This window comes from Aethalodelphis obliquidens, unplaced genomic scaffold, assembly GCF_003676395.1.
Source record: "Aethalodelphis obliquidens isolate GAN/ISIS:26980383/991018 unplaced genomic scaffold, ASM367639v1 scaffold12, whole genome shotgun sequence".
NCBI classification, from domain to species: Eukaryota; Metazoa; Chordata; class Mammalia; order Artiodactyla; family Delphinidae; genus Aethalodelphis; species Aethalodelphis obliquidens.
In genome coordinates, this window is record NW_020837956.1 from 36312055 (window position 1) to 36327122 (window position 15068).

Consider the following 15068-nt stretch of genomic DNA (forward strand, 5'->3'; position numbering starts at 1 on the left):
TATTTTATTTTATTTTATTTTTTTTGCGACGCCACGTGGCATGCGGGATCTTAGTTGAACCTGTGCTCCCTGCAGTGGAAGCATGGAGTCTTAACCACTGGAGCGCCAGGGAAGTCCCAGTACTTACCTGTATTTTAAATAGTTCTCATTAAAAAGTAACATGAATAGTATCCCTTGACCCACATTTTATTTGATGTTAAGTCTCCAGTTCTGATCTATGGTAAAGTCCGGCTAATCTAAAAGTCAAAGTGCCAGGAACCTCAACTTTTTGGAATGCAACCCTCAAACCAAGGGAAGGGCCCTTGGCGTGGTGGAGACAGTTGTTATGAAGCCCAGGTGCCAAATTGTATAGAAGCTTCAGCCTTAGTTGGCAAAATAAAGCAGGCTATTAGAAACAATTCTCACAACAGAGGAATGTGAGTAGCTCAGAAGGATGTTAAAATTTCATGTCTTTCGAGCAGGGTCAAAGTCACCGTAAAGCTCAAAATTAAGGAAGGGCTGGGACAGGAGGAGGCACTGCCGAAGTCAGGGTGTGCAAAGGCAGCCCCTATGAGGGGAAGCTTAAGAGACAGTGAGAGAAGGCGTCTGATGCCGCAGCCTCCCCGGGGAGGGGGTGTAGGAGGGGCTGTCCAGAGGGATCCAGGAGGAGAAGCGCACGGAAGGTCCAGCAGAAGCAGAGCAGACAGCTTCCTTGACAACCCATGGCCCTGCCCCCAAGATCAGGCCTCTGCTGTTCTGAGAGCTTCAGGGCCCACAGAGCCGGGCATCTGCCCCAAGAGGGACGTAAGATCTTGCCAGGCAAGCGCAAGCCACTCGCACGCCCCTGAGTTGCCCTGAGGATACCACCCAGAGCTCGCGGTATGGTGGCTGCTGTGATGCACCTCCCAGACTCCCCATCAGACCCAAGACACGCACACCTCAGCTGCTGGGAGTGTTGGCTACTAATGGCTCTCGGCTCATCCTTCCCTGGGAACCGCCTTGGGTGAAAAGAGCTGCTTGGCCTAAGGTTCACCACTCCCCAGGGACAGCCCACATCCAGTAACTGTTAGCTTGGGGACCCAGCTCAGGACGTCTCTGAAGGTCTCCCCAGCCTCAGAGCTCCCTGGGAGGATGGCTGAGGCTCTGCTGTAGCTGCCTCGTTCTGTGTCTCTTGCTTCCTGCAGAGGTGTGTCCCCAAGGGCACTCCCTAATAAACCTCCTGCCTGAAGATCTCACCTCCAAATCTGTTTCCCAGGGAACAATCAAAGACACAGGATATCTAACAATGGTCTGAAGTTATCAAAAACATGTCACATACAATGTGTTTAGGAGCCTCTATCTGAGACTGTGTAATACATCTATATTCAATTCTGCATTAGAATCAGCTGCAAATAATAAAGGCCCAAGAAATACTGGCTTCAGCAAAGTAAACATTTCGTTTTTTCTCTTATAAAAGTAGACCAGGGTAAAACTAATCTATAGGACAGAAAGGAGATAGTGTAGGTATATGGAGGAAGGGGGTGGGGATTGACTACAAAAAGGTACAAGGAAACGTTTGGGCGTAACGGGAATATATATATATATCTTGATTGGGATGGTGGTTGCATGGGTATATACATACATCAAACCTCATTGAACTGTACACTTAAAATGGGTGCAATTTATTTTATGTAAATTATAACTCAATAAAGTTGAGAAACCCAGAGACAGGAAATAGCCCAAAGACAGGAAGTCTGGGATTAAAATTGTCCAGGTGACTGGGACTTGGTCTTCTATTTTTGTGTTTTTCCTCCTTGCATCATCTTTAGTCTCAAAGTCCCCTCATGGCCCAGAATGGCTGCAAAAGCTCCAACACTTGCATACTTTTTCTAGGCAGAAGGATGGAAAAAGGGAAAAGAGGCAGCTCCCTCCTTTCTAAAGAGAAATTAAGTGCCACGCAACACTTCTGCTCACATCTCACTGGCCAGAACTTTGTTATAGCTACACCTTCCAATAAGGAAGCTGGAAAATGTGGAGTCCTTCAATGAGATCTTTGCAGCTCCAAATAAATTTGAGATCCTGTAGTTAAGGAACAGGAAGAGGATGACTGTTGGGGCAATTCTCACAATATCTTAGAAAGATTTCCATGAAAAAGCAGTTGAAATAAAAAATATTTTGTATACTTTAAAGGGAGAGCGTCAAGATGGAATATTGACTGGGGGCAGGGGGTGGGGGGTCTTAGGGCTTTTCCAGTGAAAGGAAAGGTCAAAGAAAAAAAAAGAAAGAAAGAAAGAAAAGAAATGTCAATGTCAGCACAGGGAACTCCCTGGTGGTCCAGTGGTTAGGACTCTGCACTCTCACTGCTGATGGCCCAGGTTCAACCCCTGGTCAGGGAACTAAGATCCCACAAGCCGTGCGGCATGGCAGAAAAAAAGGAAAAAAAGAAAGAAAAAGTCAGCATACATTCGTATCTACACTGTTAAGACAGGTTTAGGATCTGCAAAGATCTAACCTCCAATGTATAAGCATCTTATTTTCTTGGTAGATTCGTGGTCTCCTAGGGCTGGAGGCTCTGTTGGAGTGAAATGGGCAGGTGTCTGCTAAAGGGTTTCTTTTTGGGGTGATAAAAATGTTCTAAAATTGGTCCTGGCGATGGGCTAACCCAGGCTGACTGGGCAGCATCCTGTCCTGACTTGGGGAGAACATGGCTCCTTCTCTGTCCGCTGTCTCTGGAGTTCAGACCAGCTGCCAACAGAACCCCCAGCATTACCCGCAGCCTCTCAGGCGCGTGGTCTAGAGGCTCACGGGAGGCTCCAGGGGTACAGGGTCTGAAATAATCCCCCCACCAACGCCCCCATGTGTCAGTTACAGGTGTGGGGAGGTGGAGGCAGGCCTGGGCCATGCCCTGAGCCTCGGGCAGCTCCAGAACCTGGGTCTCCGGACCCACCCAGCCCTCCGTTGGTCCGACACGCACTGCGCCTCCCCCTCCCAGAGCAGGAGCTCTCAGCATCACTGTCTTCAGGTGGAGGGGGGCCAGGACGTCAGCGAGAAAAGGAAGCTGAAAGCGCTTTGCGGACAGTAAAGCACCTGGCTTTGTTGTTTCTCTTTCGGGGTTGAGGCTGCAGTGGTGCTGGGCATTGCTTTGGGAGCAGGGGATCTGCTGGATCGCTTCAGGGGCTCTTCTCACCTCCTCCACCTTTCCGGGAGGCTGTCTAGATTTGCCAGAAAAGACCGTCAGCTCAGAGGGAGCAGAGCACTGAGCTCAGCGACCCGCTGCAGCCCCGGCCGAGGGCAGAGGCAAGCAAGGGCCGGGCCTGCCTGTGCGGAAGTCAGGTGAGGCCCTGACAGCCCTGCTCTCGGAAGGGACTCCCCGTCAGAGATGTGCATTTGGGTGAGAATATACAGGGTAGGGACCTTCCCCACAGGGTTTGTGCCCAAGACCCCCATCTTCTGATCTCAGTGAAGACATGAGACCCTGAGCCCTGCAAGCCGTCCTCACCACCGGCTGCCCTGAGGCAGGACCCCTCGGCCAGCCCGGCCAGCCTTCCCTGCCCAAGAGTCCACCCAGCGCCTGATCAAAGTGGAGATCAAAGGTGAGGAATCGGGGCCCACCGCAAGTCGGCAGGCCCCTAACAGCAGAAGTCGGCCTCCCCTCTCCCTGGCCTCCCCCCAGATCGGCCAGTCTGCACGGGCCACCCTGGGATCCCTCCAGCAACCCCACAGGCAACCTTGCCCACGCCACCCCCGCTGGGAAGGCCCTTCTCACCTTCTTCACTTATCTTACGCACTTTTCACCCTTCAGGCTCATCTCAAAGCTCAACTGTGGCCTCCCTGAGCGCCCTCCGGTCCTGCACTGCTCCCTCACAGCACTGTGGCAGGGCTGCACGATGACGGGCTACCTGCCGGCACGGCCCAACCTGTGAGCATGCTGAGGGGCATGGGGCAGCCCCAGCCCAGTAAACACGCAGTGACAAGTGAGGGTTGGGGCCTCGCCAGGCCCTGCAGGGGTCGGTGGGTTGGCTTGTCCGCAGCTGGCAAGGCCACGTGAACCCAGGCTGCTGGGAACCCTGGGGAGCAAAGGGCCAAGCGGTCACCACAGCCCGGGCAGCCACCTTCCTCCTGCCCACACCAGCCAGGGCCCAGAGTGACTCAGCACTGGAGGCAGGCTTCCTACCGAGAGCGCCACCGCTTCTGCCGGCTGGGCAGCCAGCAGGGAGCTTGGTGCCTACCAGCGCCTGGGGCTGGTGTGTCTGAGGTGCCCTCCCCGGACCAGAGGTCAGACCTCGGGACTTGGGCTTCTGATAATCCATTTGCAGCTGTGTAGCCTTGGGCATGTCGCACAACCTCTCTGAGCCTGGGTTTCTTCATCTCTGAGAAGCAGGGATTGGAACTCAGCGTTCCTCCCTCCGAAGCCGATTCAAGAATTAAATGTGACCCTGTGCTTCGTGACCACCTAGAGGGGTGGGGTAGGGAGGGTGGGAGGGAGACGCAAGAGGGAGGAGATATGGGGATATACGTATATGTATAGCTGATTCACTTTGTTGTAAAGCAGAAACTAACACACCATGGTAAAGCAATTATACTCCAATAAAGATGCTTTAAAAAATGTAGTATTCATGATTAATGATAAAAAGGAAAAAAAAGATAAAGCAATAGCACTTGTCAAAATAAATAAGTAAATAAAATTTTAAAAAAATAAAGTGACCCTGAAAGTCCCGCCCCTTGTCTGCAGGCCCCGCCCTTTCTTACCTCTCTGGGCTGTTCCTGGTCTTAGCTGTGCAGACACCTCCTCCCAGCTCAATGTCCCCGCAGGAGGTCTGGCCCTGCAGCTCCCCTCTCCGTGTTGGCAGTCGAGGCACACATGGTGGCTCTCTGTGTGCTCCCCACTCTCTGCCCTGTGAAGTCCTTGCAGGGTTCCCCGGGGACAGCCCAGAGAGGTGCTCGGCAAGTTTTCCTTCTTGCAAGAGAAGCACAGTAGTGACGACGGAAAAGCAACGGACCACAGGTCCCCGCTTGAAGCTCAGACACAAACACACATTTCTGCCCATGCTGTGCGCCCCGAGGCAGCTCCCTCACCCCTCGGGACGCCAGTCTCCAGCCTCAGAAGGCAGGTTGTCTGTCTGGGCTTCACCACAGGCTGTCAAGCGGAGTGAATGAGTCCGCCCGCGGGAAGTGCTCCGTATGACGGAAGCTTCCAGATGTTAGCGCAGCTGGGATGGGACAGGTCATGAAGGTCACACGTGATCTGCTTCCCTGCAGACGTCTTGGGGTACAATCTGCTGTGGATGGTGGTCATATTTTCCAAAATCAGGACACCCAGACTGACGGTGGGGAAGGATGCTCATCCTGGAGGACCTGGGTCCCGGGGCTGCCGCGGGTGTGTCAGCCAGGAGTGCAGGTTGGGAGGGAGGCTGTACAGCCCCCCATGGAGCCTGGGGAGGCATCATCCCCAGGCATCATCCCCAGACAGAGCTGCGCCTGTTTTCAGCTGGCTGCCTAGGGTCAGTTAACATATGCCAGAGGACACGGTGTGTCCTCGTGCTCAACCTGGCACCTGCACCAGCCTCTGACAGAGAAACGTCACAGGCCTCAGGTCCCCACACCCTAATGGCAGAGGGCCTGGAGAATTGTGTGGGGAGTCTCCACTCAGCCCCCTGTGTCTCAGAGCTCCAGAGGTATGGGAGCCCTGGGGCTTCCTGAAGGAGCTGCCTCGGGGCATCTTCTATCTCCAAGCTCTCCCTTTTCCCTGGAGTGCTGAACCACGCCCCCTCCTGCCAGCCCGCTTCTGTGCCTGAACACCTGGGTGATGGAGAGGTGCCTGGGGACCCTTCCCCCCTTCTCTGCAGGGCCAGCTGCCACCCTTGCCCTGGAGTCACTGGGGCCCTGAGCACCCTTCTAGCCAGCACTACCTCTGCTCTGTGACTTGGGTCTTTTGCTCAGACTCCCCCACAAGGAGTGCTGAGGGCGGGAACCATCTTATTCCCCGCTGCATCCCAGGCTTATTTGGGGGGCCCAGACAACAAATGTCTGCGTGACATGAGACAGGAAATAAACGTACAGCTTGGTTTGAAATGGAAACTACATTTTTTTTTCCTCTTAGTTTTCTTTGTTGCTTAGAAAGGATCCAGCATTAAACGCACCTCCCAGGAGAAAAACGCAAATATTTTCCTTTACACCCAGGAAGTGCATGGAAGTTAAGTTAGCCTGGCCTTTGCAGAAAGGATCTAACCGAAAGAAAAAGAGAGAGCACTTTGGGGGCGGAAGAATAAAGAGGGTGAGGGTGAAAGAGGAGAGAAGGGGTGCCGTGCCCCCAGCTTCTCAGGCTGGGAGCTGGTCCTACCAGGGAGGTTCCATTTTGGAGCGGTGAGAAGGGATGAACAGCTGCTTGGGAGGGGCTGTGAGTGGGCCTTGAGAAAGGCCACTTGGGGGGCAAAACTGGGGGCGGGGGGTCCAGCAGCTGGCCATGGAGTGAACCCTCATTGAACAAACCCCTCCCCACAGGCTGGTACTTACAGAAGCCTCCCCGTGATGCCCAGGATACCAGCAGCCAAAGAGGGGGCCTGGGGGCCAGCAGGGCTGGGCCGATGATGGGAAGTCTCTGAGCTGGGTGGTGACACCCTTTAATAACTGAATCAATGGGGAAAGGGTGGATTCCCTGGCAGTGCAGAGGTTAGGACTCAGCTTTCACTGCCGTGGCCCCTGTTCAATCCCTGGTTGGGGAACTAAGATGCTGTAAGCAACACAGCGTGGCCAAAAAAAAAAAAAAAAGTGGGGAAAGGGTGGTGCAGAGAGTTGGACGTGCAAGCCCTTGGGAGGCAGCCCAAGGCTCTGTTCGCTTCAAGGTCATGGCCATGACACCCCGCCTTCCCCTACCTCTCCCAGCTCCTCTGCCAGACCATCTGGGCCCGAGGACCTCCCCCACCCGGTGTGAGGTTGAGAACCCACAGAGAGAGGGGGCCGTGAGCCCTCGCCGCCCTCACTGTACATGGATAGCTCCCTTCTCCCCTGCTGCTCCCGCCCTGCGGGAGGCTGCGGCCCCGGGCTCACTCGTCCCCTCCTGGGGATGCTTACAACGTGGGCTTTGGGGCCAGGCACCCAGTCAGCGGCTGTGTGGGAAGCAAAGGTGAATTCGACTTGCTGCTCATAGTTTGGGGCACAAAGCTGGCCTGTTAGTCTGCTCTAACTGCGTCTAGGAAAAGCGCCTGTGTTCTTTCTACTCACAGACTATTCTGAACGGCACATATGTTGGTTTCCCCATCAGGTAACTCTACAACCCCAGCTGGGTGCCCTCCAACTCAATTCTGACACTGTCCTCTGAAGAGAGGGACAGATCCCACAGGGTGAGGGCCCAGCCTAATGAGACTACTCCCCACCCTCTTCAGATGCCAGTCCCAAGTCCAGTTTGTCATCTGTGCTTCTGGGCCAACTGCCTGTAGGTTGGAGATTCCCATGACCCCTCCTCAGCTTTGATTAATTTGCTAGAGTGGCTCACAGAGCTCAGGAAAACCGTTTCCTTACTAGATTACCGGTTCATTAGCAAAGGATATAACTCTGGAGCAGCCAGGGCAACCTGGGCATCGGGCAGGAGCTTCCCTGCCCCTTCCAGAGGTGCCACCCTCTGGAAGCTCCACTACGAAGTTCTCCAAACCCTGTACTTTGAGGATTTTTATGGACTTCATGATTGATCAAATCATTGGCCATCGGTGACTGAACTCACTCTCCAGCCCCGCCCCCCTCAGGTCTCCCCTGGGGGCTTTCCAAAGTCACTTCATTAACATAAACTCAGCGGGTGAAAGGGGCTTGTTATGAATAACAAAAGATACCTTTTTCTCTCCCACGTTTAGGAAATTCCAAAGGTTTTAGGAGCTCTGTGGCAGGAAGTGGGAGGCGGGGCTGAAGATGAAATATACTTTTCTTATTCAAAATCACAAGTTGCCATAACAAAATACCACAGACTGGGTGACTTAAACGACAGACATTAATTTCTCACAGTTCTGGGGGCTCGAAGTCTGAGATCAGGGTGCTGGGAGATTTGGTTTCAGTGAGGAAGTTCTCCCTAAAGCTCCCCAAGGGACCAGAGCATGCACCCTGGGTCAGGGGAGCTCCCTGTTGACGGATCTGCACCAATGGGAGGTGAGGGGGTTTGCAGATGCATCGCCTTCCTTTGTCTCTGGGCTCTGCCCAGCACCTGGGGAGCCACTGCTGTCTCCTTACTGCCCCTTGGGGAAGAACGGTCCTCTCATTTCTGGTGTTTCCTCACCCTCACAGCCCTCGGCTTTCACTTCCCAAATAAAGAGGCAGCTCTTCAATCTTTGCCCCGTGCCCCGACTCCTAGAGCCTGCGGCTAAGGCACGTGCTGCCCCTGTTCCTGCATCCAAAGGCAGGAGGGAATCGGGAGGTGGTGGTGATTCTGAGCCGTGTGTGTGAGGCACAGAAAGTGCCCAGGAGACTTTCCCGGCGGGAGGGCAGACGTGAGGGGGTGGCTGTCACTCCCACCCTGGATGGCCGACCTCTAAACTTCCCTGACAGAACAACCACACCCTGTGGTCGGTGTCAGAAGGAGTCAGCTCGGGCTGCTGTCACAAAACACCATGGCATGGGTGGCTCACACCACACACATCTGTTCCTCACACTTCTGGAGGCTGGGAAGTCCAAGGTCGTTATGTCAGCAGGTTTGGCTCTTGGTGAGAGCCCTCTTCCTGGCTTGCAGATGGCCATCTTCTCCCTGTGTCCTCACATGGTGGAGGGAGAGAGGGTGGGAGAGGAGAAAGGAGAGGAAGAGGACTTGGGTCTCTCTTCCTCTTCTTATAAAGCACTAATTCCCTTCTTGAGGGCTCCACCCTCATGACCTAATCAACTCCCAACCCCATCCCCCACCCCCACCCCCGCCGGATACCATCACAGTGGAGACTGAGGCTGCAACATACGAAGTTCAGGGGACCAGGTATTCCGTCCATAACAAGCTCACAGCAAACTCAATTGTAATGGATAAGCACCCTCTACTATCCCCGATCTGAAAATAAAACGATAACAACAAATCCTTTCTAGAATTCCATGCTCCTCTCCATTTACTGCCCTCCTTCTCTTTCATTTCTGTTTCAACTGTGTTGTAATTTGAAAGGATTCATGGTCTCCACCCATGCACTCATGCATCTCCATTTCCTTTTGCTCCTGGTTCAAGGTGGCATTGACCTCCACCTGAGGCCTCATGCCCAAACGCGGCCGTCATCTGTGATCCATCCCTCTCTCTTACCTCCTCTATCCAGTCCACCACCAAGTCCCCATGGTCCAGCTTCCAGAATATTCCTTGCATCTGTCTGCCTCTCTCCATCTCCATGACCACTGCCAGCATCTCCCACTTGGCCTTCAGGAAGAGCTTCTTCTCCATAGAAACACTCTCTCTCCAAGCTTTCTGGAGCAGTGTTGTTTTAGTTAATCAAAAAGTGGGCTCAGGGGCTTCCTTGGTGGCGCAGTGGTTGAGAGTCCGCCTGCCGATGCAGGGGACACGGGTTCGTGCCCCGGTCCGGGAAGATCCCACATGCTGCGGAGCGGCTGGGCCCGTGAGCCATGGCTGCTGAGCCTGCGCGTCCAGAGCGTGTGCTCCACAACGGGAGAGGCCACAACAGTGAGAGGCCCGCGTACCGCAAAAAAAAAGATAATAGTAATAAATATCTGCTATTTTTTTCTTCCTAGAATCTACCCTATTCAACTGGCAACAGTATCTGAAATTTTCCTGGGGAAAATGAATCCTTTATAAATCAGCAGCGTGGTTACTGTGGGACGTGACCCTGCCCAGGTTCAATGCATCACACTTTCCCCGCCCAGAGAGACTGGTTCCGAGGTTGGTGCCTGAACCGGATCAGGCCAATTAGTCAATGTACTGGAACCCTTCAGAAAGAGAAGCTATTTGTCTCAGAGTTACTGCTGGTAGGATTTAAACTTAGAGCTGCTGAATGGCACTTTTATTACCACGTGTGGAGCATCTGTATGAAAGTGGACCCTAGAGGGAAGGGAGCTAGACCGAGGGATGGAGGGAGTCGGAATCCTGACAGCATCATCTGAGTCTTGGAATCTAGCCATGCTTGGGCTTTTCAGTTATGTGTATCAGTCAGTACTAATCCTTTTTCTTGATACATTATTAGTTCTTGATTATTTTCATTATTATATATTATGTCTTATTAAGTCTTAATAAATAAAAGTTGTTCTTCAGCCTAAAAAAAAAATTCAAACATATCTTAACATTTTTAACTTAAATCATATAGAAGTACATTCATCAGTCAACTGTGATGACGGGGCAAAGCCTCCTCTGAGCCTGGGTCACGTGGTTGGAGCACGAGTGGCTCTTCTCACACAGGCGGCCCCCACACCGCACTACTCATAACTCCTACTTCCTGTTTCTTTAAAATCTGAAAAACACTGAAAAGTATTTGTGAAACAACCTGAGTGCAGGCTCCGTTTAGATTGTTCTTCTTTTTTCTGTGGTTCTTTTCCCTGTGTGTGCTGGTTATCTACTGCTACGTAAAAAATCCCTTCAGTACTTAGTGCTTGGAAGCAATGAGAATCGTTCATTCTGTCTCAGTGTCTGCGACCAGCAATTCAGGAGCAACTGGATTATTCACGTGTTGACTGGAAAAAAAAAAAAAAAACCTGAAAGTTTCGACTTATGTTTTATTTGGGGAACTTACTAAGGACCATAGCCCGGGAGACAGCCTCTCAGAGAATTCTGAAGGATGGTGCCAAAGAGGTAAGGAAGGAGCCAGGACATATAAGAGATTTTTATTGTAAAAAAAAAAAAAGAAAAGAAAAAAGTAATCAAAAGATTGCTGCTAATTGCAAAAAAAACAAACATCTCGAGTTAATGATTGTAGTGTTTTTCTATGTATGGGCAGGTGCAAGAGTCAGGGCTCATTGAAATTCTTCCTTTCATATGCATCTTAACTATCTAGGGCCAGTATCCTATTTTTCTCCATCCCGAATTCCCACCAGGGTGCACCGTCGGCTGATGGCTTGATGGAAGGTAATGTTCTTTTTATTTTTAATTAATTAATTTATTTATTTTTGGCTGCGTTGGGTCTTTGTTTCTGCGCGCGGGCTTTCTCTGGTTGCGGCGAACGGGGGCTACTCTTCATTGCGCTGTGTGGGCTTCTCATTGTCATGGCTTCTCTTGTTGCGGAGCATGGGCTCTAGGTGCGTGGGCTTCAGTAGTTGTGGCACACGGGCTTAGTTGCTCCACAGCATGTGGGATCTTCCCAGACCAGGGCTGGAACCTGTGTCCCCTGCATTGGCAGGCGGATTCTTAACCACTGAGCCACTAGGGAAGTCCCAAGGTAACGTTCTTTGTTAACTGAAATGGCAGGCAACGTGTTTTTCATCCACACAGGTCTGCTCAAGTTTTCTCATGAGGCTGCTGCCAGACGGCGGCCAGGGCTGCCCTCACGAGAAGGTTCGGGGTGCTGCAGGGTCCACGTCTGCATCTGCTCCCTCACGGGGCTGGTGCCAGCTGGCGGTAGGAGGCCTCACCTCCTCTCCGTGTGGGCCTCTCCAAGAGGCTTGCGTGTCCTTATGGTGTGAAGGCTTCCTCCAGAACAACTGACCCAAGGAAACCAGGCAGAAGCTGCAATACCTTCTGTGACCTCACCTCAGAAGGCACTGAGTGTCACCGCAGTCTCTCAGCCTCACGCAGCAGTCTTGATTCAGTGTGGGGGAGGTTTACAGAAGGTGTGAACGGCAAGGGGCCTCCTGGAGACTGGCTACGGCACCAAGCTTAATTCAACAGCAATCTATTTAAGGCAGCTCACCTAGAATTAATCATTCTCAAAGCATTTAATTTAGCATTCAGAGAAACAACTCTTTAAATCCACATTTTATCATTTTATGTATGCTTAATAACAAGCATAACTGACATAAGTGGATTTGGGGATGTAACAGACTGACGGGGGGACAGGTACGAACGGCCGTAGCAGCCCGATGACGCAGGCACACCAGGGAGGTGCTGCCCACTGGAGATGCTGCCAGTGGGCGTCACCTGGAGCTGCAGAGCATCAGTTAAATGGAGCCTAATGTACTGTCAGGTTTCCCCGGAACCTTCGAGAGGGTTGAAGAGTCTGTGTGCCCAGGCCCACTCTTCATTTCTTCCATGAACCTAGGAGCTGTAGAAAGTGTGTATTTGGTTTAAGAAAAGTTTAGTTCCCTCCAATAAGCATTCCCTGAATACCTAGACATCCAGGCACTGATGGTAAGATGAATTCCTCTGCAGGGAAGTCACCATCCACAGCAGGAGATGTCAAGGTAAAGAAAGCACTTCAACATGGTGCTCGCTGACACGGAGGGAATCGGGGAGGCGGGAGAGCATAGGGGGTATGTTAGTCTCCTGGGGCTGCCATGGCAAATGGGGGGGAGCCTAATCAACAGAAATGGAGGCCAGAGGTCTGAGATGAAGGTGTCGGTGGGGGTGCATTCTCCCGAGTGTCCCCCTTTGGCTTGTAGTTGGCCGTCTTCTCCCCGTGTCCTCATGGGGTCGTCCCTCTGTCTGAGTTCTCTGTGACCTCATCTTCTCTTCTTATAAGGACACCAATCATGTTGGATTGGGGCCCATTCACACAACCTCATTTCACCCTAATTACCTCTTTCAGGCCCTTTCTCCAAATACAGTCACGTTCTGAGTTACTGGGGGTTAGGACTTGACAGTATGAATTTGGAAGGGACACGATTCAACCCTACCAGGGAGGGAAGGGCATCCACTCCAAACTGGGAGCCTCAAATGGGTTCTGAGAGCAGGCACTGCCTCAGCTGTGTCCTGACAGATGCATAGGGGTTTTCCTGGCAAAGAGGGGGCGGGCTGGGGACATGAGCTCTGCGTGGACAGTAGGAGGGGAGGGGGGCCACAGCCATTCAGTGGGGAGTGTGGGGTTGAGCAGGAGAAGCCCTCTTTATTTTATTTTATTTTTTTTATATTATTTTTTTGGGCTGCACCCCGTGGCACACGGAACTTCCCCGACCAGGGATCGAACCCACAGCCCCTGTGGAGTCTTAACCACTGGACCGCCAGGGAAGTCCGTTTTTTTTTGTTGTTGTTGTTGGTTGTAAGCCCTCCTTATTTTAGACTGGGTCCCTGGGCCCCCTCCCCCCAGCCCTACCTTCTCCTTCTCGGGGCTCAGCTCTGGGGAAAGAGGGCTGAGGGTCCCCCACTCAGAGCCCAGCCTGAACCAGTGCTGCCACTGTTGCCTGGAGGGAGTCTCTAGTGTGTAATGTGGCCTTGAGCGTGGAAAGTTAACTCAGTTGGAAAGAGTAAAAGGAAGTTGGAAAAAAAAATGTTAACTCAACCACAGGCATGATAAAGAGATGGTGAGGTCACTAAGGCTTTTGGAAAATATGAATCTGCCCGACAGTCTGAAGGAAAAAGAGAAAAGCAGGGCCAGGCGAGTCCCTCCCCTGCCTGTGTGTGCAGCCCAGGGGGCGTGTGTGGTCTGGCCCTGCGGGACGCTGTCCTCCTTGGAAGAACCTTCCCCATCCGGCTGTGGTCTCCTCGGGCCAGCTTTGCTGCAGTTGGGCGTTTGACTCCAATTCCTGGGAAGGAGAAGGCGGGTCATACATGATCCTTCTGACCTAAGTCTCACAACAGAAGGAAGTGCTCCCAGGAAGCAGAGGGAGTGTAGGGACACACACACACACACACACACACACACACACACACACACGCTTCCCACTCAGCGGGATACCAGGTTTGCAATATCTGGTTTGGGGTGTTTTGGGCAGGGCTGGCCCGATAAGGCTCCTGGCTGGCCTGAGGAAGCGGAGTGGTACCAGGTGGAGCCAGGCAGCCTTGAGGGCTTGGTCCCTGGGCACCTTCCTCAGGCAGAAGCCCTTAGAAACCTGGGTGAGGTCCCCCCGTGGGAGGGGGGACCCCACGGCAGACTCCAGCCCTCTCATTTCACAGCTGGTGGACTGAGGCCCTGGAAGAAGAAAGGCCGTGCCCAAGGTCACCCAGCCGGTCAGCCACAGCACCTTCCATCCTCGGCCCTCCGTGCCCGTGTGTCCAGCCCTGCGTGCCCAAGGACCCTGGGGGTACAGAGTGGCTGGCACGGGCTGGGCTCAACCACCCCAGGAGCTGACAGGGTGGGATCCTTCTCGCTGCCAGACCTGACCCAGCTCCACCTGCTTGGGAACAGGACTGAGGACCAGCAGAGAGGAACGCCTCTGGCCTGCCTTCCGCCCTCACTCCCTCTCCACCTTTCAAAGTCAGAAAACCTGGCTCATCTGACATATGCTGGGCCAGAAAGAGGCCGGCACCTGGGCGCTTCCCGCAATAGGTGTGCGTGTGCGTGTGCGTGTGCATAAGAAACCACTCCCTGCCTGCCAGTGACACAGCTTCTGTAGTTTTGGCTTCTTGTTGGTGACACGCCCCTGATGCCCAGGGAGCAGCGTGAACGGTGATGAAGCCGATATTTGCAGTGTTTACAGCTTCGAAGCCACGCTCCCTTCCCCACGTTTGGCCTCCTCTTGGGTCCTGCTGCCTCTGGAGCGCGCTGGATTTCCCTTTCCCCCCGGCAGGGAGGGGAGATGGGAGTCCAGAGGAACAATGTGATTTGCCCAGAGCCACGCGGGCCTGGTGCTGCAGAGCCTGCCACGAGCCCTGTCTCCTTCTCCAAGTTCAGAGCTGTCTGCAGCATCCCCACCTGACACCTCAGTAGCTTCCATGCTCTGCAGGGCTGGCTCTAGACCAGCATTCTCAAACTTTGTGGTGAGCTATTTGTCTCACCTTCCACTCTTAAAAATTGTAGAGGACGCCAGAGATACTCTGTGTATGGGGTTATATTTATCAATATATTGTAATCGAAATTAAAACTTCCAAATTTCAGAGATATTTTTATTAATTCACTTAAAAATAATAAGTCCTTTACATCATAACATTTTACATGAAAAAAACCCCTATATTTTCTAAAATAAAGCAAATTTAGTGAGAAGAGTGGCAGGCATTCTTTTACATTGTTTGCAAATATCTTTAACGTCTGGCTTGATCGAGGATTTGCATACCTGCTTCTGCATTTATTATAATAGTGCCCACATCTGGAAAACTCTGCTGTACCTTCAGAAGCGAACTAGAACAATGA

At 52.5% G+C, this 15068-nt stretch overlaps 1 long non-coding RNA gene and 1 other non-coding gene across 2 annotated transcripts; both read left to right on the top strand.

The window, feature by feature from the left end:
• Window positions 1-2281: 2281 nt before the first annotated feature.
• Window positions 2282-2354, top strand: TRNAE-CUC (transfer RNA glutamic acid (anticodon CUC)). The gene has a single exon. It is a non-coding gene; the product is annotated as a tRNA-Glu (tRNA).
• Window positions 2355-10398: 8044 nt separating this feature from the next.
• LOC113624069 (uncharacterized) lies at window positions 10399-14817 on the top strand. The gene is made up of 4 exons (XR_003434192.1): window positions 10399-10702; window positions 10905-10975; window positions 11339-11464; window positions 13895-14817. It is a non-coding gene; the product is annotated as an uncharacterized LOC113624069 (long non-coding RNA).
• The last annotated feature ends 251 nt before the right edge of the window (window positions 14818-15068 follow it).